The sequence below is a fragment of the Thamnophis sirtalis genome, unplaced genomic scaffold (genome assembly GCF_051295495.1).
Source record: "Thamnophis sirtalis isolate CommonGarterSnake01/CBP01778 unplaced genomic scaffold, rThaSir2_p1.2 scaffold_12, whole genome shotgun sequence".
NCBI classification, from domain to species: domain Eukaryota; kingdom Metazoa; phylum Chordata; class Lepidosauria; order Squamata; family Natricidae; genus Thamnophis; species Thamnophis sirtalis.
This window is the reverse complement of record NW_028261392.1, coordinates 59,817,381-59,843,589: the sequence shown is the minus strand read 5'-3', so window position 1 is coordinate 59,843,589 and position 26,209 is coordinate 59,817,381. Positions and strand designations below refer to the sequence as shown.

At 40.9% G+C, this 26,209-nt stretch overlaps 1 protein-coding gene and 1 long non-coding RNA gene across 4 annotated transcripts in view; one reads left to right on the top strand and one right to left on the bottom strand.

Moving 5' to 3' along the window:
• RALGPS2 (Ral GEF with PH domain and SH3 binding motif 2) overlaps positions 1–5,267 on the bottom strand; it is a 128,627-nt gene extending 123,360 nt beyond the window's left edge. For 2 of the 3 annotated variants that reach the window (XM_087726828.1, XM_087726829.1), the window contains exon 1: positions 5,106–5,267. The gene's annotated coding sequence lies outside the window, so the exon portion shown is untranslated. Of the gene's footprint in view, positions 1–620; positions 717–5,105 lie in introns of those variants that run through there. The other variant, XM_087726827.1, reaches the window with a different exon arrangement.
• Positions 1–26,209, top strand: part of LOC148043371 (uncharacterized) — a 481,921-nt gene that overhangs the window by 121,164 nt on the left and 334,548 nt on the right. The window lies entirely within an intron of this gene.

The following is a 26,209-nucleotide window of genomic DNA, read 5'->3' as shown; positions in this document are numbered from 1 at the left end:
ACGTAGATAGTAAAACTGGAGATATGCTAATACAGTGTTTCTCAACCTTGGCCACTTGAAGATGTCTGGACTTCAACTCCCAGAATTCCCCAGCCAGCAAATGCTGGCTGGGGAATTCTGGGAGTTGAAGTCCAGACATCTTCAAGTAGCCAAGGTTGAGAAACACTGTGCTAATATGTGAACATGATTTGCTCAGGGAGCAGCTGGGTGATTGTTTAATATGTGCATGAAGACTGCATGCAATTCTTTTTGAAATCTGAAAAATGTTACTTTTCTTTTACACTAAGGGAAAGTTAGTAAAAGTGAAAGTTAAAAAAAAAACCTATAGAGAAATTAAAATGTGCCTGAAACATATTTGGCAAAAATTTGAAAGAGAATAGAAAATAATGAGCAGAAATTGAGAAGACAATTAGTATGTTATATCCAAGATAGGTTGCTCTCCAAACAAGTACTTTAGATTTATAATCCCTTATTGCTGACTCGTTTGGGTTGAATTTGCAAAAAAATACAATTACAATGTCTAGAAAAGTCAGGTGTTAATTATCCACTAAGTACAACTGTTCAATGAAGGAATACAAATTAAAGAAAAAAAACCTGAATTCTAGCGAAGAGGAGCTCACCATTATTTTGCATTAATATAAATGTGAAATTCTTGGTGCTCTCCAAGTTTGGTTGTTTGCTTGTAGATGTTTTCATTATCCACTGGTAACATCATCAATGTAAGCAAAGAGTCAAGCTTAGAGAGTATAAAGGACTTTATAGGCCAATCATGGAATGGAACGCATATCAAATGGCATTCGTATGCAAATTGCTTCTTTAAGGCTGGAGAATTCTTTCCCTTTGGTGATAAAATGCTGATATTTTATTGAAAGAGTATTTTGTGGACAAATAGCATTACATCCATTCAGGGCAACTGATATCAAGTATCAATAAAGGAGACTATTTGTATCTCAGGGCTGAACTAGGGATCCTTGGTGCTCTGACCTCTAACATCAAATATGTCATAACTTTCCTTCCCAAATCCTATTGCACAGTGGTGGGTTTCAATTAATAGTTTCAACTACTGGATCGTTCATGCGTGTGCTCGTGCGCCACTTCTGCGCATGCACATAAGTGTCTGAGGAGTGGGTGGAGCCTCCTGCCGCCGCCACTACTGGTTCGCCCAATCTGGGGTGAACCAGCAGAAATCCACCTCTGCTATTGCAGGAGATGACCAGGCTGAATCTGAGGGAGGGGGTCAAACGCTTCGTAAGTAACAAGTCCCTGCGCTCCTGCAAGAAATCTAAGCCTACCTACCTTGAATGCTTTTTTAAATCTTCTGCTCATTTCCCTTGACCATTAGTTGGTCAGATTTTTATAGAGAGTTTAAGCTTGCAATAAATCTTTGTACTCGTTTGAACTGCCTGAATTTCCTGATTTCCCTGGCATTTGACATCTACCTGATTTATTCACCAAACTGCAGAAATTAACAGAATCACTTTGCCCCCTTTAAGGAAAATTCTGGCAAATTACAACAGATTAATTTTTTTTCAGGTTCCTTCCTGCACACTAAAATAAAACAAGATCAGGGGAAGGTTTAAATTTTTCTATTGTTTTGTTTCTTATCTTATTTTTCTAAATAATTCAGACAACAAACATACCTAACACTCTTTGCTTCTATTTTCCCCACAACAACCCTCTACACAAATTACTATATACAGTGCCCTGGAATTATACCCGTATTTTTCGGAGTATAAGACGCACTGGAGTATAAAACACACCAAGGTTTTGAAGATGCAAATTAAAAAAAAGTAGGTAGGTAGATAGAGGGATAGAGAGGGAGATAGAGAAATACAGTAGGTAGGTAGGGAGAGGGAGAGAATGTGTAGGTAGGTAGATAGAGGGAGAGAAATAGAAATAGATAGAGAAATACAGTAGATAGGTAGGAAGAGAGAATGTGTATAGGTAGGTAGGTAGATGGAGGGAGAGAGAGAGATAATAGGTAGGTAGGGAGAGAGAGTGTGTGTAGGTAGGTAGGTAGAGGGAGGGAGGGAGAGAAATACAGTAGGTAGGTAGAGAGAGTGAGTGTGTAGGTAGGTAGGTAGAGGGATAGAGAGAGAGAGAAATACAGTATGTAGGTAAGGAGAGAGAGAGAGAGAGAGTAGGTCAGTAGGTAGCTGTTTCTAGGTGTATTTATCCATGTGCTGGAGTAGGTAACCGCTGACAATCTACAGCACCTAAGACTTTGTTTCTGCTTCAGGAGGCAAATAATGCTGTATTCAATGTATAAGACGCACCCAGATTTTCAGCCTCTTTTCTGAGGCAAAAAGGTGCATCTTATCCACCAAAAAATATGGTAGTAAAAAGCAACTCAAAAATTACACTAAAGGAATCTAGGCAGACTAAACATTCTCTTGTTTCATATAACTCTTTGGGATCATCAAGGTTGTTAAAAAAGATAAATCACAATTCCTAGTAATATTATGACCTATGCACCGCCTTCTTCCACAATGTTTTTTGACTTCCCAATCTTGCCACAACATTCTCTGGAAGTCTACCTCTTGCATCTGCTAAGGTATCAATGAATTACAACTGACTATAAAACATCAGCAACTACCGACATTTACAATACACTATGTCTTCGGAGTGGGAGAACATTTGGCTCTCATTTGAAAGGCAAAAGAAGCACTTAGAAATACTGGCAGTTTCCATGACCTTGGACTTTGGTTAAAATTTTTTAAAAACAAACTAACATAAAACTAACCATGATTTGATCTAAACATTTTAGTAACATTAACCACTAGATAGAACAATAAATACTTTACAATACTGGTATGAATAAACACAATAGTTACTTTATAATTGGGTTCTCATAGCATACTAGGCCAAAATAAGTCTCTAGCTATACCCAGACTGTTACACCACTGTGTTTCCCCCAAAGCCTTCCTCTAAATATATACCTCTCCTCTGCCTGCTGCTTTACTCTTCCTTTGGTTTTCAGAGTATTTTCCTTCAGGAATCCTAATTTCCCCTCCCATCTGCAGCTCTTATTTTTTTCATTGCCTACCTAGTACTTTGATGTTTCTTGCGGAATTTTCCACTCTTGTATCTTTGCGTATTTCTTCCCTTTTCCTGACTTTCCATATTTTTTATTCTCTGAATTTTCAGTCGGTTCTTACTTTTTCACTATATCCAAAATGATATTTTCTCTCCTTCCTATCCATTCTGGATTTCTTCTCACTATAGATTCAAATTGCTTTACCTCTCCCCATTTCCTTGTTTTAAGCCATTCCACATATTTTCTCCTATTACAAGAGTTATCCTTGTCCCCCCTTTCCCCATCTTTTTTCTGTTGTCTCTTTTCTCAGCATTGAGGCGCTCTTGCTTCCTCAACATATAATCTCAATCTCAGGTCACCATCTACTGGAGGCCAAACAAACTACAGTATTTCATTTTTTTCCACTTTGCAAAAACGGTTGAAGATGGAGAGAGGTCTAAGAGGATGTGTGGAAAACAAAACAATTATATACAGCACATTAAAAAATGATAAATGTCTCTTCTCACTTTGGAAGTGCAACTCTTAATACGTCATGAAGCAAGTGCTACTTGAACCAAGACAAACTCCATACTCTTGAAGTAGGACAAATCGGGGTTAGTTTGTTCTGTTTATTACATTAAGGCAACAAGGGTGGCTAGTTTATGGAACAACAAGTTGTGTATATTTATGAAATTAGAACATCTCAATGATATCCCAATTAAGATTAAATACACAATAGCCTGTGGGACAAAAACAAACCTCTGATTGGAAGATTGGAAGTAAAATTAAAGCTTCCCTTCTTCTCTGGACATAATAGATGAGGTTTTTAGCCCTAATAGAAATTTTGGCTGATAATATGATGAAATTAGAGGAAGGTGGAAAATAAAAACATCGGCAGGACCGTCGGTGATGTAAGACCCAGACTAATTAAAAGGTTGCAAGTTATCTCAAGCTTACAAAACCAAGATCCTAGGTTAACCCATCAAGGTGTATTACTATGTAAAGGGATTCTAAACACGTGAATTAATATCATTTACATTTGACACGTAAATAGCAGACTTAATCCACTTCTGTGGCAACCTCTAATGGGGTCAGTTCTAGCAATAAAGAGGGAGGGGGAAAAAAAAAGCCGGTGAAGTTATGTGGACAGGCTGTGTCGGAGAAAAAGCCGAAATTGTGCTTTAAAACACAACACACGTCCCAAACAGTCACAAAGGTGCAAGAGACAGAAGAAATAGGTGTGAATTGTGCTTTAAACCACAACACACGTCCCAAACAGCCACACAGGTGCAAGAGACAGAAGAAATAGGTGTAAATTGTGCTTTAAACCACAACACACGTCCCAAACAGTCACACAGGTGCAAGAGACAGAAGAAATAGGTGTGTCACGCAGAAGAGAGCAGGAATTAGGAATGCAATGTAATATCGCTGGTAACCTTAAGTGAAAAATATATCAGAGAAGCGTCTGGGTTTTTGTTTTTTTTAAACACACTATCAGCATAAAGAAAGGCTTGTTGTATGCATGCCTGGGGGGGTAAAAGCGAGGCTTTCCGTTGCGGTCTGGACCCGAGGTCTCTCATCTTCTATACCAGTGTTTCTCAAGCTTGGCCACTTGAAGATGTCCGGACTTCAACTCCCAGAATTCCCCAGCCAGCGAATGCTGGCTGGGGAATTCTGGGAGTTGAAGTCCGGACATCTTCAAGTGGCCAAGGTTGAGAAACACTGTTCTGTACAACTCAACGGAGTTCACCTCAAGCTTGAAAACTCAACGGCCCCTAAAAGCGTCTCTGAAGATTATCCCCCCCACTCCCGCCCGCAACGGTATGAAAGCGGGTCTGCAAGGCGTCAAAACTGGGCTGCCGGGGGAGGCCGAGAGAGGCGCCCTCTTTCCTACCGACCCCCCGCCTAAGCCCGGCAAGGCGAGCCGAAACACGCCGGCTGGAGAAGTGTAAAGTCCGGGCCAGGCGGGGAAGAAAGAGGAGCACCTCAGCGGCGCCGAGGGCCTTGCGGAGCCTCTCGCCCAGCCGGCAAAAGCGGACTCTCGACCACCCGAGCCCCCCACCTCTTTGCCCGCGGCTCCTTCGCTCACCTGCCGAGGAGGGAAAAGGCGAGCGGGCGCCGGAGAAGAAGGCAGCAACGGGCTGGGCCAATCGCCGTCCGGCTCCCGACTTTCCTCCGCCGCCGCCGCTCTCATTCAGCACCGGGAGCCGCTTTAGCGGAGGGAGGAGAAGGAATCTCTCCCCCTCCACACACGCTCGCCGCTCAGGACGGCCGGGGAGGGGAGGCGAGAAGGGCGCATGCGCCCACCATTCCCCCTCTCCTGGAATTCGGCTTGCTGGGAAAAAACGAAAGAGCGCAGGCGCCGGCCGATCGGGCGCCAATGTGAGTCTAGGTAGGCCTAATATCTGAGGAGAAAGCAAAGGGGAGCCTTTGACCGCATTGCGGGGGGGGGGAGGGCTCGGTTGGCCGTCTTTGACACCTCCGCGTTATTTTACTTAATTCTCCCCCTCCCCGATGATCTGAACGGGGGTAACGGTAACGGGGGTAAAGTCAGGTGGTTCTGCTAAGAGTCGGTCCCGTTCGAAGGGAAAAATCCCCCCCCCCACTTCCCATTGGCAGGGGGGAATAGCCGCGTGGAAGCGGCCGTTGTTTCCCCCGGCAACGCTCTCTGACTGGCTTGCCTAGCGTTATCTTCACATGACAGAGAACGGCTTTTTTCCCCTCTATCTCTCTCTTTCCTCCCAAGTACCATTTTGTCTCTCTTCGAGGGATTCCCTTGGAATCGGCTCCCCCCTCGCTTCTTGCCATTTGGTCTCCTCGGGTGGCGCGGTGCCGGGGGGGGGGGAGGCGAGAGGAGGTGGCAAACGGACGCGCGCGTGCTGGGTGAAAAGCCTCCCAAAGGCCAATGTAAAAAAGCCCAGGTCCCTTTTCATAGAAGGGGCATATTTCCCAGATAACGGGGAGGCACACTTTTAAGCTAAAAAGCACTCGCTTCGCGGACCTTCGCCCAGTTCTAACCTCTTCTATAGCAGTGTCTCTCAACCTTGGCAACTTGAAGTCCTGTGGACTTCAACTCCCAGAATCCCCCAGCCAGCATAGCTGGCTGGGGAATTCTGGGAGTTGAAGTCCACAGGACTTCAAGTTGCCAAGGTTGAGAAACACTGTTCTATAGAAGAGGTTCCACAAATCTACAGTGCCAGTTCCAGCTCCCCCCCCCTTCTGCACATCATCAAGATGAAGAGGGAGAGGAGGAATCCTGGGAGTTGAAGTCCACAAGTCTTAAAGCTGTCAAGTTTGAACACCCCTGGTGTTTTTTTCCCCGAAAGGGTTAGGGGTGCAAGGGTCTTGTAACTTGACAGCTTTAAGACTTGCACACTTCAATGTCAGAGTTCCTGAGCCAACATGACTGGAGGAGGAATTCTGGGAGTTGAAGTCCACAAGTCTTAAAGCTGTCAAGTTTGAACACCCCTGGTGTTTTTTTTCCGAAAGGGTTAGGGGTGCAAGGGTCTTGTAACTTGACAGCTTTTAAATCTTGCACACTTCAGTGCCAGAGTTCCTGAGCCAACATGACTGGAGGAGGAATTCTGGGAGTTGAAGTCCACAAGTCTTAAAGCTGTCAACTTTGAACACCCTTGTTTTTTTCCCCTAAAGGGTTAGGGGTGCAAGGGTCTTGTAACTTGACAGCTTTAAGACTTGCACACTTCAATGTCAGAGTTCCTGAGCTAACATGACTGGAGGAGGAATTCTGGGAGTTGAAGTCCACAAGTCTTAAAGCTGTCAAGTTTGAACACCCCAGGGTTTTTTTTTCTCTAAAGGGTTAGGGGTGCAAGGGTCTTGTAAATTGACAGCTTTAAGACTTGTACTCTTCAATGTCAGAGTTCCTGAGCCAACATGACTGGAGGAGGAATTCTGGGAGTTGAAGTCCACAAGTCTTAAAGCTGTCAAGTTTGAACACCCCTGGGGTTTTTTTTCTAAAGGGTTAGGGGTGCAAGGGTCTTGTAACTTGACCGCTTTAAGACTTGCATGCTTCAAATGCCAGAGTTTCTGAGCCAACATTTTGGTTGCTAAGCAAGAGCGTGGTTAAGTGAGTTTCACCACATTTTACAAGTTGGGCATGCCCTCCCAGTCACATGGCCAGCAAGCCACTCCCACCCAGTCACATGGCCAGCAAGCCACTCCCACAAAGCAGGCCACACCTACAGAAGAGCTTCTAAATTTTTTTGAAACCCACCACTGCCTTCGCCGTATGTCAAATGTACTTTAAATGGAGAGGAAGGTTAAAAAAACGTCCCACTGCATTGAATATCAGGAGTATTTTGCGCTGTATTTTATTCAAGTACATGGAGTTTCTGAACGCTGAAAGCCAGGGGCTGAAGTGCTTGACTTGCTTACCCAGTACCACAACGCTACAAAGTCCCGCGTAGTGTGGCCTTCCTTCACCTGGCCCTGGAGAACCTGGGACCCCCCCTCTCCCAAATCCACCTTGTGCCTTGGAAGCTAAACTGGGTGACTTTTGAAACTATATTCTTTCTCAGCCTTAAGTACCTTGCAGGTCAGTTGTTAGGGGATGAGAAATCAATAAAATGCATTCCTAAACGAAAGTTGGGATGTAAACCTCTCAAACTACATTGCTGTCTAAAATACTTGATTTACCGTGTTAATTTTTTTTTCTATAAATATGGGACATGCAAATTGTTGCTATCTTGCAGAAGAAAATAGCTGAGTTGCCAAATATGTTGGAAAAAATATATTAGACTTAACTTTTAAATAATGGCTGTAGTTAAAGGGCAAATAGTACTGCATATAATAAGTTATTATGTAATTATAAAGCCATAAGTCCTTGCCAATTGCACTGGATCACCATTCAAATAGAGTAATTATTCTGCCTACTCCCTAAATTCTAGAGGTTTATCTAAGTTCCTGATACAAATACATCTGTCCTCTTGTTTAAATCCTTACCATATGTTTTCCTATACGCTTTAATCCTTGATAGTAATTAATCAGCTACTGTGGAAAACACCTGTTCTTTTTCATTTCCTTTTAACTATGGTTGGTGGTTAAAAGTCCTGCTTTAGTAAGTTCAAAAAATTAATCAATACATCTTATATAACCTAAGTCATTCTGCAATAACCATATAAAGATTAATTTTAGATGGCTTAAGCCTTATGCAAATGACAGAATTAGAAGTATATTGGATAGCTGAAGGACATAATTAGAACCAGAGAGTGTGTTTATCCTCAGCTTTTGTCTATTTTGTGTCTTTTTTCTATATATTGTTCTATGTTGTTCTTTAATCTGTTTTCTTCCAACTTTCTTTTGTTTTTAATCTCTCCTCCCAGAAGCTGAATTAATTCAACTTTAGCATAAAATTCAGATATAATGTATAGCTATGTTTGATACTGCTTGACTTCAACTTAGCTTTCAGGGTTTGCAAAATACTGAATGTAAACTCACATAAAGAACATGAAATATAGTTGCTTGGTTTGCAATTCTCATGTCATTTATATTGGATTTGATCACAATTAAATTTGTAAAATGCAATGAATAGCAGAAAACACCAGTAGGAAAATACATTTTAGATTTTATATGTCTTTAAGGGGATGGATACAGTATTCATCATTTTTCAGAGAATGGAAAATCTTCTTTGGTATAAAGTTATAAATGATTGGATTATTTTAAGTAATAAGCTCTTACAAACAATGTGATTGATAAGGCTAACCTTACTCATTGAGTTAATTTACATGCATATTAAAATAAATGTTTCATTCACTGATCACATAAACAACCAATCTTTACCTTTAAACAACATCCCTATGATTCTGCAGTTAAACTGATACCTAAAAACCTTGAATTCCCAGAGCTAGTGTGAACAGCTCCCAGATGCTTATTGTTAATCCTCTGTAGCTACGCAGCTTCCACTCTTGCAGTTAATACTTATCACCTGATTACTCTTGGAATGACTAAAGATTCCAGACATCTCACAGCTTGTAGTTGAGTTTGCAGTGGGGCTTATTTAAAAACAAAAATAGGAATTAGGATCTAAAATTGAAACCTTAAAAATTTTCCTACAATTTCCCTCTCTGAGCATAAAATAATTGTATTATTATTGAAAGTTATTATTAAAAGTTCTATAGTGATTTTAAATAGTTTTAATTCTTGTATTGCCTAATATGGTTCCTTCCTCATACTATTAATTGTTTTAGGAATTTGTTGCAGTGTAAAAAATAATATTGTGCTAGTTTTTAATTGTATTGGATCTTGGACTATAAATTTTTCATTTGAAGGTTATATAAAACCAAAAAAAACTTTGGTTGAAAGGGGTAAACAAAAATTATGACTTATTTTCCCCAAGGACCTACTGTAATTTTTTTTTATGTTAACCATGAAAAACTTTAAAACACAGCTTTTGTGGTGTTAGAGGTTACATGAAAAAACATTATATTTTTAAAAACGTGGCCATTTTGTTCAGTTTTGCCATCTTTATAAGCATTGAAACAACATGCTGCAATTAAGATATACATTTGGGGCTATGGTTAATAAATGTTTTCTCTTTGCTTGTGAAATAGTCTTTTGGTAGGTAAATTGTTTTCATCATGCAGAATTTTAAATCTAAGGTGTTGGTTAAAAAGAAATCCCAACTTTGTCATGTAAAATGATGTAAAATCTTTTCAATTTCTGCAATTCCCAGGATGGGGATTAAGAGTCTTAAAAAAATATAGAAACCCAATGTTCTGATTGTGGGAAGTTATCATCCAGCCCTCTCCCAGAAAAAATGAAATATCCTAGGAAATATTGAAAAGGCAGAATGTTTCTCTGAATGTGAAAAGAAGCATGTTTTAAAAGACCGAATGGTTGCCTGTAGCTTCCTGCCTACCCCCACTTTGTCAATAGGCCCATTAAGACTAGCCAGGCTAGCCCACTTTACATAATAAATACTTCACCAGCAGTTACAGAAATGCATGATAATATACTCAACTGACCACAAGGCATCTGAGAACTCATCACAGCATAGAGAGTAGCCCCCTGCATGGCACCATGGGAGTCTGACAACCAATCAGAATACCTTTCTTTCACAGGAGCAGGAAACAGAGAGGTGGGACTGAACAGGTTATAAAAAGCCTAGCAAGCCCCTCCCTCAGCCCTTCTCTTCTTCTCCACCAACATTGAAGCATGTGATCACCTTTTCTGTTCAGGACTCAAGCCATGTGGTCCTGTCCACCAATAAACCATCTTTCCAAGCAGCCTCCATGAGCACCAACCAAACAGGGGCTCATATCTTTCGTCTAACCTTTCATAGATAAGGATAAAGATATAATTCCTTTTCATATACCAATTATAAAAAAAAAATCCCAAAACACTTAACTACACTAAGTAAATAATATTTGCTCCAAAAACAGTTTGGAGGTAATGAGATGAAAACGTTTTGTACACTTACTGGTATTATTTTCCCCATTTCTTAATTGCCCATCTCCCTTAGAGGGGGACATGATGTGGGTAAATGTCCCCCTCTAAGGGAGTTGGGCAATTAAGAAATGGGGAAAATATAAAAATCAATAAAATCTATTGTTAAAATCTTGGGCCACTGTAGGAAGTTATCACCCAGCCCTCTCCCAGAAAAATAAAATATCCTAGAAAATATTGAAAAGGCAGAATATTTCTCTGGATGTGAAAAGAAAGAAACATGTTTTAAAAGACAGAATAGCTGCCTGTAGCTTCCTGCCCATCCCCACTTTGTCAATGGGCCATTAAGAAGGCCAAGCTAGTCCACTTTACATAATAAAGACTTCTCCACTTCAGCTACAGGAAAGCATGATAATATTGGCCCCAACTGACCACATGGCATCTGAGAACTCAACCAAACCTGGATTCAAAACACAGCCTAGAGAGTTGCCCCTGCATGGCCCCATGGGAGTCTGACAACCAATCAGAATACATTTCTTACACAGGAACAGGAAACAGAGAGGTGGGACTGAACAGGTTATAAAAAGCCTAGCAAGCCCCTCCCTCAGCCCTTCTCTTCTTCTCCACCTACATTGAAACATGTGATCACCTTTTCTGTACAGGGCTCAAGCCATGTGGCCCTGTCCAACAATAAACCATCTTTCCAAGCAGCCTCCATGTCTCCAGTGTCGTCTTCCCCACTTGGAGCTGAACCCAGAAGGACATTTCTTTCAACATGATTACTAAAACAGAAAACCTTCCAGAAATAGTTTTCCAAGTCCTACAGGTGGAAAGTCCTCAGATTCAACCTGCAATTACATCTTAGTCTATAGAAAGGTACAGAGGCTTCTATGAAAGACTAACTGCCCAGGACTTATCCAATACGTTCTAGATCCATATCCAATAGAAGAGAATATATGGAGCTCAGAGTTGAGCTGTGGATTCCTTGATGCTATCTGAGCTTGGTTGTTAGCTTGCAGATTCTGTGTTACCAGACTAGGTAAGATCTTCAGTGCTAGGCAAAAAGATCTTAGCAAAGATCTTGGCATTGGGAAGGATATCAGTAACGAAGAAGGAGAAACTTGATATAGCTGAATCATTAAATTGAAACCAAAATGGATAACACCAATCACATTAAATATAAATGGACCCAATCTGCCTAATAAAAGATTTTAACAACTCCAAATACATAAATCTGATGCTTTCTTACAACAAATATATGTAAAACAATACTATGTTGATTTGTTAAATGGGGGGGTATATGGCATCAGGAAAAGCAAAGAAAAATAGAATAGTGGTTATTACCTGGAAAGTAATGGAACAATTAAACAATAAAGAAGAATTTTATTACTGATACTAAGAAATAAAGGTAAAGTTTTAACATTGGCATCCTGTTATTCTCCAAATAAAGATGATGATAAAGCCAGTTTGAGAATTCAAAGAAATTGGGAAAACTTTTGGTGCATTAAATCTGAAAAGAACAGGAGAAGGATGATAAGATTGATAAATGAAATAAATTGTTATACAGAAGATGGAAATAATAGAAAAATAGATTTTCCCCAAGAATTCTAAGTATAAAATGAACAAGAAAAAATTGAAAGCATGCATTAAAGAGTTATAGAATTCACTAGAAAACACTATTACAATTCAAGCAATTAAAGAAGTGATAAAGAGACTTAAAGCAGAAAGGTGCCAGATGCAGATGGACTTACAGCTAAATGTTAGAAAAAATTTAGAAAATGCATATATAACTTTATGCTTTAAAAAAGGGAATGAACTGAAGAAATCTCAATCATGTAGATTGTTTCTTTGTTGAAATTTAATTATAAGATATTTGCTGTAGCTGTACATGTAATAAAATACATTCCCAAATTATACCTAGAGAGCAGATATCTTCAAAAAATAAAGATGCTGGATAATAGCATCTCATACATTTAACATTAGCAATAGCAATAGCATTTAGACTTCTACACCGCTTTGCAGTCCTTTAACTTGGTCCTTAACACCAATAAGACCAAGGAGCTTACAGTGGACTACAGAAGGAATAGCTCAGACATCCAGCCCTTGCTTGTCAATGGAGACCGAGTGGAGCAAGTGGCCAGATTTAAGTTTCTGGATGTTATCATAAATGAGGACCCGACCTGGGGCACTCACATTGCAGCATTGGTCAAAAGGGCCCAGCAGAGATGCTTCTTAGGAAACAACAATTGAATGAAAAACTGCTGGTGACCTATCACTGCAGAGTATTTTAACTCAGTGTTTCTCAACCTTGGTGACTTTAAGTCCTGTGGACTTCAACTCCCAGAATCCCCCAGCCAGCATAGCTGGCTGGGGGTTTCTGGGAGTTGAGGTCCACAGGACTTAAAGTCACCAAGGTTGAGAAACACTGTTTTAACTTACTGCATCTGTGTATGGTTTGCCAACTGCACAGGGGCAGATAGGACAGCACTCCAGAGGGTCAACATCATTGCCCAGAGGATCATTGGTTTCCCCCCTCCCCACTTTGGAAGAGCTTTAGAGCTCCCGCCGCCTTAAGAAAGTTCAAAACATTCTTAAAGATCCATCTCATCCTGGGCACCCTTTTTTTTTGAACTATTACCATCTGGCAGACGGTACAGGATAATAAAAACAAGGACAAATAGGCTGAAAAAACAATTTCTATTCCAGGGCAGTAGCCATATTGAATTCTATGATATAGTGCAATATCGGGTTTTCAATTTCCATTATATAGAAAATAAAGGATGTATGTTTGTGTTTTTATTTTTATAGTTATAATGTACACCAGTGGTAGTCAACCTGGTCCCTACCACCCACTAGTGGGCGTTCCAGCTTTCATGGTGAGCGGTAGGGGTTTGCTGTAACTCTGCTTTATAAATTTTAGAAAGTAAAGTTACTTCCCTACTTTATAAATCACCATTACTGTGGGACCGGTGGGCGGTTAGAAAATTTTACTACTAACAGAGATACAAAAGTGGGCGGTAGGCATAAAAAGGTTGACTACCCCTGATGTACACGGAAGATGGCATTTAATTTCGTTATACCATGTGCACTGACAATAAACTAAACTAAACTTTATAGCCCTCTCTAAGCAGTTTACAGAGTCAGCATATTGCCCCCAACAATCTGTGTCCTCATATTACTGACTTCAGGAGGATGACAGGCTGAGTCAACCCTGAGCCTAGTGAGATTTGAACTGCCAAGTTGCAGGCAGCCGGCAGTCAGCAGAAGTAACCTGCAGTACTGCATTCTCACCACTGCGCCACTGTGGCTCTATTAGAATTTATTAATGAGAAGATAAATAGGACATTTTCAAAAGCTGCCTACAATTCAGAACCGAATATAAGAACTTATAAATGCAACTTGCATATGACCCATTAGCTCAAAGCCAACAATGCAGATTTAAAACTAGTATACTAATCGGCAAAGTCCAGAGTTATGGTAACACAAATGAGGAAAACCTATAGCAATAAAGCCTGGGGAATAGTTTCTGAGAAAGATCTTATTCAGTCTTAATCCATGGGGCAAATGACTCATAAAACAGGTGCATCTAAGTTATTTACAGCTTTAAAAATCAATGCCAATGCTTAAACTTCCTGTATTGCTTTTGAATAATTGAGCTCCACTCTTGGAGTTGCAATTGTAATCCTTAGAGCATCTCTTAATTATGCTTGGAAATGGACCAGAAACCAACGTAGCTTTTTAAAGAAACAAATATAATTGCAATTTCAGCTAAACTCACTGTTTCTCATTCTTGGGAACTTTGAGAAGTATGAATTAGGAATTGAAGTTCACACATCTTAAAATTGCTGGGGTAACAAAGACTGTGCTAACTGAAGTTCCACATGGTGTTCAGAAAAGCCATTAGAATAATTTCCCCAGCCTGTCTCAAAAGTATTGTTATCCTGTCCCTGGATTTTCTGTTCTGGAGGGAAGAGAGCTGGTATACCACTAATAACTGGTTTCATGCCATAGGAACCACCTAAAAGTTCAAGGATATTTGTGGAATTTCAAGGAAATTTGCAAATCTCAAAGTTCATACAGGCTATGAAAGTGAACTTTTATGGAGAATGCATCCATGCCCAGAGTAAGTAAACTCTTTTAGCCAATACCAACTTTTTTGGAGTGAATATATTTTTTTTTACTTCTTCCTCTGCCATTCCATGGCATTATCTGGGTTGAGATTCATGTACAGTCCTTGGGAAAGTTTTGCATGCAAACTAGGTAGTTCTACCCTCATCCTTACAACAGGTAGTCCTCAACCTACGACCAAAATTGAGTTCAAAATTTCTGTGCCGAGGTGGCGCAGTGGTTAAATGCAGGCTACTTCAGCTGACTGCAGTTCAGCAGTTCAAATCTCACTGGCTCAAGGTTGACTCAGCCTTCCATCCTTCCGAGGTGGGTAAAATGAGGACCCGGATTGTTGTTGGGGGCAATAGGCTGACTCTGTAAACCGCTTAGAGAGGGCTGAAAGCCCTATGAAGCGGTATATAAGTCTTAACTATTGCTATTGCTATTGCTGTTCACTAAATGTTTAGGTGAAACATTTGTTAAGCGAATTTTGCCCAATTTATGATCTTTCTCGCCACAGTTGTTACTGCAGGTGTTAAGTTAGTAATACAGTTGTTGTGAATCTGCCTTCCCCATTGACTTTGCTCTTCAGAAGGTCACAAAATAGGACTCCAGGACACTACAACTGTCGTAAATATGAGTCAGTTGGCAAGCATCTGAATTTTGATCCCATGACCAGGGAGATGCTGGAAGTCATAAGTGTAAAAAATGGTCACAAGTCACTTTTTTCAGTGCTGTTGTAACTTTGAACAGTCACTAAATGAAGTGTTGTAAACCGAGGACTACAAAGCACTGCTGTGTAATGTGTGGTCCATGGAATATTTCATGAAAAACCAGTTTTCTTCTCTTAACCATTCTACTGCTTGGGATTTATTTTGCTGCTCTCACAATTGTACTATCTTGAAGTCATTGCTGGCTTCATTGTTACAGAAGACATGCTCAGGCATGACTGTTATTTATTCAGATTAAAAAAAAAAAATCTAAAATGGCCAGAGTTGAAAAGTTGAATGTCTTTCTATTTGATTTATCAGCCCCACAGCAGTAAAACTGCAGGCAAATCTGATCTGATTAAAAATGCTGTGTTTTTTGTTATTCAAAGATTAGAAATATTGCTTCAATACGGTCTAGGCCAGCATTCCCCAACCTTTTCTGCTGGTGGACTCCGGGAGGGATAGTTCTGTGCGAGCGGTGGGTGCAACTCTATTTGCACAAGTGTAGCTTCCTGCATACTCACCCGCTGCTAGCACAAGTGTCAGCGTTCCAAATAACATCCAAAATTAAATCAGACTCCAAAGCAAAGTATTGTTCAAAGTTCCAATTTATTAAGAGAGTCATGTTGGCACACCTGTGAAAACCCGAATCTGAAAGCTTCCCGGGTTTTCACACCCAATTGAAAGTTCAAGATCTTGCCCCCACGCCCACAAGTCCACCCCATGGTCCAATCTCCCACTGCCACGCTGGCAGTTCCACCCATCCAGTTCTGGTCAGGTGCAGAGGTGGAAAGACAAAGGACGACCTTGGCTTCTAGAAAGGAATTTTATTTTGACAACATCACATTCTACTCTTTACTATTTCCCCCTCCCAATTCCCCACTAATAAAACAGCATAGTAAAATAAGAGAGACAAATAGTTAAGGATCTTGGCAGCAACTCAGACAAATAAACACAGATAAGGCTTGGCAGCAATCCAGCCTGCCAAGCTCACAGTAATGTCCTCCAACATTCAATCCTACGTTGACTTCTGCAAAGAGGGGCGTGTGCACCAGTAGCTTTTTATAGTCTGGAGAGGAGCCTAATGACCACCAGCTGAGTGCAATCACCTCTTGTAATTGCATAATTGTTCCTGACACCTAGTAGATCTTTGATGGCGTGCATCCAGGAACAACTCACTACTGGCCTCCGGCTCACTCTCCCTTGTCTCTTCCCCAGTGGTCCAAGGCTCAGGTGCCTCCTGGTGGCCAACCAGCCTCTCTGCGCCCTGCTCGGAGTCGGAACCCTGTCCAGGGTCCTCCACATCCTCCAGAGCTGACTCATAGGGCCCCTCGCTGTCAGAGTCTGGTGGCAGCTCCAACAACTCCTGCTGGGCCACAACACATTTGTATGTAATCCTTTTTGCGCCTGCCTTGTACACTTGAAAAGTGTAATGTCTGAATTCAGCCTCATTTCCCTCTTGGTTTCTTCCTCCTCAGCATGGAACAAAGCATTATCTGTCAGGCTCATCTTATAAAACACAACCCTCTTAGCTTTGTTCTTTTAAGAGCTGCAACTCTTTCCCTTTTGAGTAAGACAACATCTCGAAAACAGCATTGCAGGAACAGCAGGCTGGGATTGCTTTGCTGAATAAACCTCCAGTGATGTCACTGGCATTATCCCCAAATGCTCATAATTCTGAGAATCATGCTCCGTTTTCTCCCCACTCCACACTAGTGCAATGGAGTGCTATTTACTTGCAGTGCTATTTACTTACAGGGTACCTGATAGTCAGTGGTGGGTTTCAAAAATTTTTCGAACCTACTCTGTGGGTGTGGCCTCCTTTGTGGGAGTGGCTTGCCGGCCATGTGATCTGGTGGGAGTGGCTTGCTGGCTATGTATTTTCTTTCTTTCTTTCTCTCTCTCTCTCTCTCTCTCTCTCTTTCCTTCCTTTTGTCTCTCCTTTTTTTCTTTCATCTCTCCCTCACTTTTTCTTTCTTTTTTTCTTTTTTCTTTATTTATTTCTTCCTTTTTCTCTTTCTCTTTCTCTTTCTCTCTCTGTTTGAGTGTTTGTGTGTGTGTGAGTGGTGGATTTCAAAATTTTTTAGAACCTCTTCTGTAGGTATGGCCTGCTTTCCGGGTCCACTGGTGGAACCTCTTCTAACCGGTTTGGTAGATTTGACGAACCGGTTCTACCGAACTGGTGCGAACTGGTAGGAACCCATCTCTGCTGATAGTTTTCCTGCCCCATAATTTGTCTGAATGCTGGGGAAATGAACTTCCCTACACCAAAAACACTCAGCTATAACAAGTTCTCTGGATTCACTAAAAAGCAATGAATAAATAACACAATTCATTTGAAAAAAAAAGAAGAGAGAAAAAAATCAGGTTTACCACACTGCGTAGTATTGTAGGTAGTAGGAAATGCTCTAGGTCCCTCTAGTGGAAGGAGAAAAAACAAATTGAGTTTCAGCTTTGCAGAATGATGCCTGAGGAGGAAAAAAAAAGCTTTCTTTCTAAAGGACAAATAAATTTAAGTGAAGCTTATTGTAAATGTCAAGGCACTAAGACAAGCCACCCATTCATAGGCAACCTGTGGGCCCATCCGTGAGAATCTCTTGAGTTCTAGGAATCCTGAGCTAATATTTTCAAGCAGCAGGCTTTGAAGGGTACTGCTTGTTCTTCTCTAAAATGTCAACCGTGAATTATCGTGATTTTGCAGTGCTTCCACCCATGAACTGTAATAGCATCCTAGCTTTCATCTCTCAAAACAGCTCTTCCTGGGAGCAGAGAAAGCGGATTGAATACAGAGTGATGAGAATGGGAGCAACTCTCGGGACCTCGAAGGTGCCCACATAGACACGAAACAATTCAGTACCGTGAAATGCATTTATTCATGCCATCTCTGGTGCGCCAGGCATTCACTTCCTTTTCGAGTACTCAATCTCTTTAAAATTACTTTCCCTTTATCTTTTTAGTACATTGATGACAGATTAACAAGAGTGCTTAGAATTCTCTTTCCTATTCCCTCCCAAAGTAATCGTCATATTGCTTGTGTCCCAGAAAAAAGCGTGAGTTGTTATTAACACAATATAACCTGCCGTTCTTCTGTGAGTCAAGATTGTGCATTGGGAGCGGATGGCGTCGGGGAGGGGACCTTCCACCATATTATCTTTACAATAACTCTGAAAATTAGATTGGGCTGAAAGAGAGTCATTGGGCCTAAACCAGGCATTTCTAGCTCTATTGTTACCCCAGAACTATTCCTATAATGCAGTGTTTCTCAACCTTGGCAACTTGAAGATGTCTGGACTTCAACTCCCAGAATTCCCCAGCCAGCGAATGCTGGCTGGGGAATTCTGGGAGTTGAAGTCCAGACATCTTCAAGTTGCCAAGGTTGAGAAACACTGCTAGAATGTCTCACAATTATCTTGATCTGAGCTCTGAGGGAACAGCAAGAAGAGACTCCTTTGATCGAACTCCGAGATCTACTCTTGACCCATAGATCCTCTGCCTTCATTCTTGCCTCCCTCTGTTTTCTTACAATAGAGGGGTAGAAGATCCAAACCAGTTTGTGTCACTGGGAAGAGCAGCCTCAGAATTTGGAGATTGGAAATGACAGAATTTTAGACTTTATTTATTTATTTATTTATTTATTTATTTATTTATTTATTTATTTATTTGACTTATATACTGCTTCATAGGGCTTTCAGCCCTCTCTAAGCGGTTTACAAATTTCTTTTTAGCAAATTGAGTCAGCAACTTGCCCCCACAGTCCGGGTCCTCATTTCACCCACCTCGGAAGGATGGAAGGCTGAGTCGACCTTGAGCCGGTGAGATTTGAACCGCTGAACTGCAGATAAACTTACTCACATAGTTCATTATTCAATATACATAGTAGGGAATTGTGGTCAGTTTCTTGTTGTTCATCATTTGGTGCTAATGATGCCAGCCCTTGTCTCCCAGGGGAAAGGAAAATATGCGTCGAAAGCTGTCATATAGCAATAGCAATAGCAGTTAGACTTATATACCGCTTCATAGGGCTTTCAGCCCTCTCTAAGCGGTTTAGAGTCAGCATATCGCCCCCACAGTCTGGGTCCTCATTTTACCCACTTCGGAAGGATGGAAGGCTGAGTCAACCTTGAGCCGGTGAGATTAGAACCGCTGAACTGCAGATAACAGCCAGCTGAAGTGGCTGCAGTACAGCACTCTAACCACTGCGCCACCTCGGTGGGAGTCTGAAATTATTTGCAAAACACCTTCTCTTCTTTCCATATAATGTTCCAGGACCTTGCTTCAGATTCATTGTTGTTTGATATAATGAACAAACTTCAATATTAGTCAGTATTTACTTACCGTATTTTTTTGGACTATAAGACACATCGGAATAAAAGACACACTCAAGATTTTGAAGAGGTAAATTAAAAAAAAAAGTTTTTGCACTCTGCAGGCCTCCCAAACCCTCTGCATGTCTCATTTTTTTTGTGAAAAATGGGGCATGCAGAGAGTTTGAGAGCCCTGAGAAGTGCTCCTGGGGGGCAAAAATGATAAAAAAACAGCCTGTTTTTCATGAAAATGGGTCATTTTTTTAAAAAAAGCAGGAGCATGCATAGGCTTTGGGAGGCTTGTAGAGTGCTCCTTGGGGCTGGGGGGCAGAAACAGGAAGCAAACAACCAATTTTTCACTTATTTCTGCCCTCCCCAGCCCCCAGGAGCACTTTGCAGACCTCCCAAAGCCTATGCACGTCCATTTTTGCAAAGGGGGCAGGGGTTCGGGAGGCCAAAAATGCTGTGTTCAGTGTATAAGATGCACCCAGATTTTCACCCTCTTTTTTGGGGCAGGGGGGAAGGTGCGTCTTATACTCCAAAAATACGGTATCTAAACAAAGAAAGAATGACCAGGGACAGGCAAAAAAGCAGTGGGAGTGGGAGCAACTTTCAACTTCCTGCTGGCTTCCCCATTGACTTTGCTTGTGGGAAACATATCATGAGTTGAAGGGTTGGATCCAGACGTAATCCACTATTCTACACATTGAGAAAATCCCCTGTGTTTTGTTCCTAGTAAATGATACAAAATCCCATTCTTAGCTACAGTACATTTTTCTTGATGGGAAAGAAACAGCTGCCAACCTAATTTTAGTCTAGATCTAAAACAAGGGGAAGGAATAGCAAGAGCAAAAATTATATCAGGAGAGGAATGGAAAATACAGTCACTGGTGACAGTTGTCCGAACAGTTGTTGAGCATGACTCCCTAAGTCAAATGAGAACTTATCGTGGAGTGCTGTCTCCTTGTTTCCTCTCGCCTCCTTATGGCTCATGCAGATAAAAGACTATTGTGATGCTGTGTAGGGAACAGCCGATTATTTCTCTAAGTCTAGCCAAATATGACAGAGCAGAGTTTTGTAGGAAATATAATTTGTGAATTGGAATGGCCAGAGTTCGAGTTTCACTTTATGTTGGCTAATGCTGGGAAAGTAAGGAATGGGAAATATGGCTTTTTTGGGAAGGACTGAAGTCCCTGCATTATGCTTTAGACATGCCCTCCTGGTGAAATTTGATATTTAGTGCAATGGATTTATAATATCTTCTCCAATCGTATCAGTTTCACAGTATTTAAGCACAACCATATTTTGTTCCGCTAGATCCTGTAAACAACGGTAATCAAGACCAATGTGCTTGGTTTTGACATTTATCTTTTGGTTCACCGACACATGTGCGCATGACAGAAGCACGCCGACAAAACCGCAGTGAGAAAACAGCGAGGTCAAAATCGCGCCCACAACAGCGCGCCGACAAAAGCGCGACATCAACAAACAACGCAAAAATAAGGTAATAACCCCAACCCTAACCCTAACCCTAATCCTAATTGCGCTTTTGTCGGCGCACTGTTGTGGGCGCGCTGTTGTGGGCGCAATTTTGACCTCGCTGTTTTCTCGCCGCGCTTTTGTTGGCGCGCTTTTGTCGTGCGCGCATTTGTCGGGTCATGTTATCTTTTCACTGTTTGTTGTATAATTCTTGATTGTCCTCATGTAAAATGGTTTGACTGTAATTCTGGTGCTCCAACATTTTCTTGACTCAACTGAATGGCCTCTTGGCTTGCATGATATGTATTCTGTTTCTGTAGAAAGCAATCCCAATGAGCTTTGCTTTTGGCTAGAACAGGAAACTGGGATGTTTCCTAACTGGAACAAGTAGCCACTTGTAGCTCATCAGCCCAATCCATGTATCTTGTGAATATTTTAAGCTCATGTCTATTGTTTGAGGTATTGCATGTCTCTTAACTGCATTCCAGTCTCTTTGACAAGGTTTACTTATATACATATAGGCAGCACCTATATCTGGATATGAAGGGAACTAGCAGCATACTCCCTCCCCCACAGCCCTGCCATGCTTGCCTGCCTTCCACAACTCTTGGGCTAGCTTGGCAGGCTGGCTTGCTGCCAACGTATTGTCTGTGCTGGCTTGCTGCCAAGGTCTGGTCTGTGCTGGCTTGCTGCCAAGGTCCTGTCTGTGTGTCAATAAATCCTTGCAGTATCTTTGTCTCGGTGTGCTTTGATGTAGGACGAGGGGCGTGAGAACAGATATCTTATTTGAAATTATCAGAAATGAGTGAACGTGGCACATAATAGAGCCCGGGCTCTCTGTGAGTGTGTGTGTGTGTGGATTTAAACCAATCTTGCTGATGTTCCTCCCAATAACTATTTGAGGTAACAGAAAAGCTGGTGCACATATGTTTATTTGGCAGGATGAAGAGGTGACTACACAAAGCAAGAGACTATTCTTTGAAAAAAAGAGGCACCTCTAATCTAGTGTTTTTCAACCACTGTGCCGCGGCACTCTAGTGTGCCGTGACATAGTGTAAGGTGTGCCGTGGGAAAAACACTTTATATATAGTCAATATAGGCACAGAGTTAATTTTTTTTAACATTTTCTAATAGTGGTGTGCCTCGTGATTTTTTTCATGAAAAAAGTGTGCCTTTGCACAAAAAAGGTTGAAAAACACTGCTCTAATCTATTAACAGTAGCAAACAACCTGTAGTTGTGAGAAATAGAGATATTGATAGAAAAACACAAGTGTCACACCCTTGAATGTTGCAAGTAGGCTATGCCAGCTGAAGATACACCAAAGCTGTGCATTTTGCTTGAAATTGATTGTACAACTACCTACTTGGCAGAATCTATCTCCTGCAATGTGGGAAAATAAGAATTTTGTCCCTTTTGTTTTCACTGTTCATCTCTGCTAATGAATATCAAATATAAATTCATATGCACTATGTTCCTAACTTTCACTATTTTAATATTTCTTTTAATTGAATGATCATTTCATCTATCATAACATCAATGAATGCAATGCAAATTTTGTCACATATGGGCTCATAGGCTGCCTCATCTGAGAATGTGTATATTTTTTCTCTCTGAGAAACCTTCACATGAGGAGAGTCCACAAATGTCTTAGGAATGCTTTCAGCAGCTTGAAAATTAAAAAAAATCCCGATCTCTACACTCAACTCACATCTTCTTCCAAGATTCCGTTTTTCAGTTATTCCAGTGCAACATCCAATTTCCTATCTATCTTCCTTCCTCCCTGACAGCATGTCACACTAGACAGTTGTGCTAAGAAACCACATGGATGGGTGAAGCTCAACCACAAGCGGGTGAGCCCTGTTACAACTTCATTGCTAAGGTTGGGAATATTCAACAGTTCTGTATTAGTGCAGAGAAAGACAAAGTCAAAACTGTTTTAAAGTTAAACTTTATTTTGTAATTCTTTATAGGAATATCATTAAAAGACCTCAAATGTATCTCTATCTGTACATATACAAGAACCTGTTCAAAAATATTCACAGAACAAAAATAAATCTTCTTTAGAACAAACCCAGACAATGAAATGCAGGAGTAGATCCCGGGGACCTGAGGAATCCAGCACTATGAGCAGAAAAATACAGGACTGTGGCTTGGAGGATGGGTGGGGTGTGGAGTCATAAAATAAAGATCCAGATAGAAATAAATTATTGAAAACTAACACTGAAAACAAATGTCTGGTAAGATAATTTTCATTAAGGCCCTGAAGAAAGTGTATTGTTGTACTTACAAAATTCATATAAGCTCTCACCAGCACACCCCTCTCGCCCCCATCACTATCCTCTTAGGGGGATAGTCTAACCAAAGGCCGTAGATATTATTTTACCAACACCAAACTAAATTTGAGAAGGAGGTGTTACAGTCGCAACCCAGCTTATTACAAAGCTGCCTACAAGCTTGCGTTTCTGAAATGGCACCATTGGATGACTAAGAGACAGCCAAGTGGAACTCATCTCCCTAACCCAACTTTTTCTCATTTCAACGGCAGGTTGATACCTAGACCGAACCATCAGTTGTTCCAGAATGATACTACTTCTTTCAGAGGACTATGAAAATTCAGCCATCCTGGGACTTGGGTGTCTCTTTCAGCCTTCTACCACCATGCACTTAAACAGACCAACTTGGGCTTCCTTGAAAAAATATAGCTGATTTCCCACAGAAAGAGCAGAAGGTTGATCTCGGGCTGTTCTCAGAGGCATCCCAGTTTAAGAAATGTATCTGAGGCTATTTAGGAATGTGATATTGAAATTATTTTATTGCCAGCTTAGTCTTTTCCATCTTTTTTTTTTAAGCATGAATATAGAACTATAAGAGGAGCAATTAAGGGTTTCATTAAATCTTTAGCAAATTGCTTTATCTGGGGGAAAAAAGGTTCTAGTGCGACCAAAAACATTATGGAAAGGCTGACAGCCTCAAATTCTAGCATGTAGTATCATGATGCCTTTTGGTTTTGACTCAGCTTTATGCACATCTGGAGTAGAAAATGATGGCCTTCACCTTAGCTAAAATACAAATCTCTTAAAGAAGCCATCCAAATCAATTCCTCTTTCAAGTTGAATTTTAATGTTTTTAAAAACACTTTAAAATTAAAAATTGATAACTGTAAAGGAGTTTGTTTCCTCACTGCATAATTTTTAATCCATCGCAAGCATTTTCTTTACTGATTTTTTGTAAGTGGAAAAATAACAATAGCAATAGCAGTTAGACTTATATACCGCTTCATAGGGCTTTCAGCCCTTTCTAAGCGGTTTACAGAGTCAGCATATTGCCCCCAACAACAATCCGGGTCCTCATTTTACCCACCTCGGAAGGATGGAAGGCTGAGTCAACCTTGAGCCGGTGAGATTTGAACAGCCGAACTGCAGAACTGCAGTCAGCTGAAGTAGCGTGCAGTGCTGCATTTAACCACTGCGCCACCTCAGCTCCTACTTCGATAAATGTGTTGATTTTTATAATGGTAATAAGAGACACAAAATGCATTGTGGCCAAAGGAGTTGCTTGGAGAAAGTAGGGATTGGTACAGAGTTAAGGAAGTACCAATTACTTCTCTGTTTAAAACTGGCAATTCACTCCTCTTATTTAGACTGTAAACAATTGTAATGGTAATGCTGCCTAGGGAATGCTGAGATAAGAGAGGGCACAGCCTGCAGCTGCATAATGGGTAGAAAGATATAGAAGGAACTATCTCTAGCTTCTAAAGGAGATGGCTGGAGATTTGTGCTTTCAGAAGTGCAGTGTAGCTTTACGATAAGGTAGAATTAACTCATTTTCCTATCTGGTCTACCTGGGAAAGGCTGACAGCTATTCCCATTTTTAAAAGAAAACAATCACAATTCCAGAATCTAAAGGAATCTATATCAGGCTCTGGTTATAAGAAGGTAAAATTGAAACGGGGAAAAAACTAAAAGCAGTTTAAGAAAAAATGGCAAAGAAATGTTTCTTAAAATGCAAGCTTTCTGCAAAAACAGAAGCAAGAATAAAGAAAACTTTGATGAATATATTTCTGGAAAACTGACAGGTATTCATGGATGTTTTTTTTTTTAAAAAATGAAACAAATCTGAGGAAATTATATAATAATAAATACTGTTTTCTTCTTGGTCAGGAGCTGGCAAATCATGGTTAAGAGCCAGGTGTAAGCATCCTGGGCAAGGACAGCCTATCAGTAGCCTCCACAGAGACAGAGGAGGGGATGAGATCAGAAAAGGTTTTGCCCACTAGTGTATTTGACAAGAGAAGGTTTGTTATCATTTCAATTCATATTAAAATATATTTACAAGAATGAATAAAGGACAATAAATAAAAAAATGTCTTTAAATAAGGAATGCCTTGTAGTGGTAAAGGAGAATGCCTCTTAAGGTCCAAATAGGGCAGGATAAAGTGGTTCTGGTGCTAAGATAAGGTGGACCCTTGCTAAATAGGATTTCAGAATTTTACTGGAAAATTTGGGGATTATCTTTTTTCAACCTTCGGCTAGGTAGCTGAAACGGTTAAGGGAGAAGTTGAAAAACACAAAGACAGAAAAAAGCAAGGGGAAATAAGTTCCAGCCCAGAGACAATCGTACACAGAGGTGCAGTTTGCTTGGAGCTTAACGGAGGAGTAAGCAAATACAGTCAGGGATGGGCAGGGCATGAGCAAAAGCTGACACTTAGTACAAAATAACTCTCAAACTCTTGGTGCGCTTGCTTCAGAGGTGGGTTCCTACCGGTTCGCACTGGTTCGGTAGAACCGGTTCGTCAAATCTACCCAACCGGTTAGAAGAGGTTCCACCAGTGGACCCGGAAAGCAGGCCACACCTACAGAAGAGGTTCCAAAATTTTTTGAAACCCACCACTGGCTTGCTTGCAATAACTTTCTAGCAGGGAGAGCTCAAATGAGTTGATAGAAGATTAGTTAGATCATGTTCCAAAAGTCTAGTTGGCCAGAAGTTGAATTCAAAGAATTAGTGTTTTGGGATGTCAGGGGATTATGAGTTTAACCGCATGGCATTTAAGGGGATTTTTTGGTTTCTTCTAACGACAGAAATCAGGCTAACAAAGTTGGAGCTTATGCTGGTAAAGCCAGTCAGGTGATATGACTCCCCTGGATGCTTCCCCATAAACCTCTCCAGATGTCAGTTTGGAGGAGGATGAACC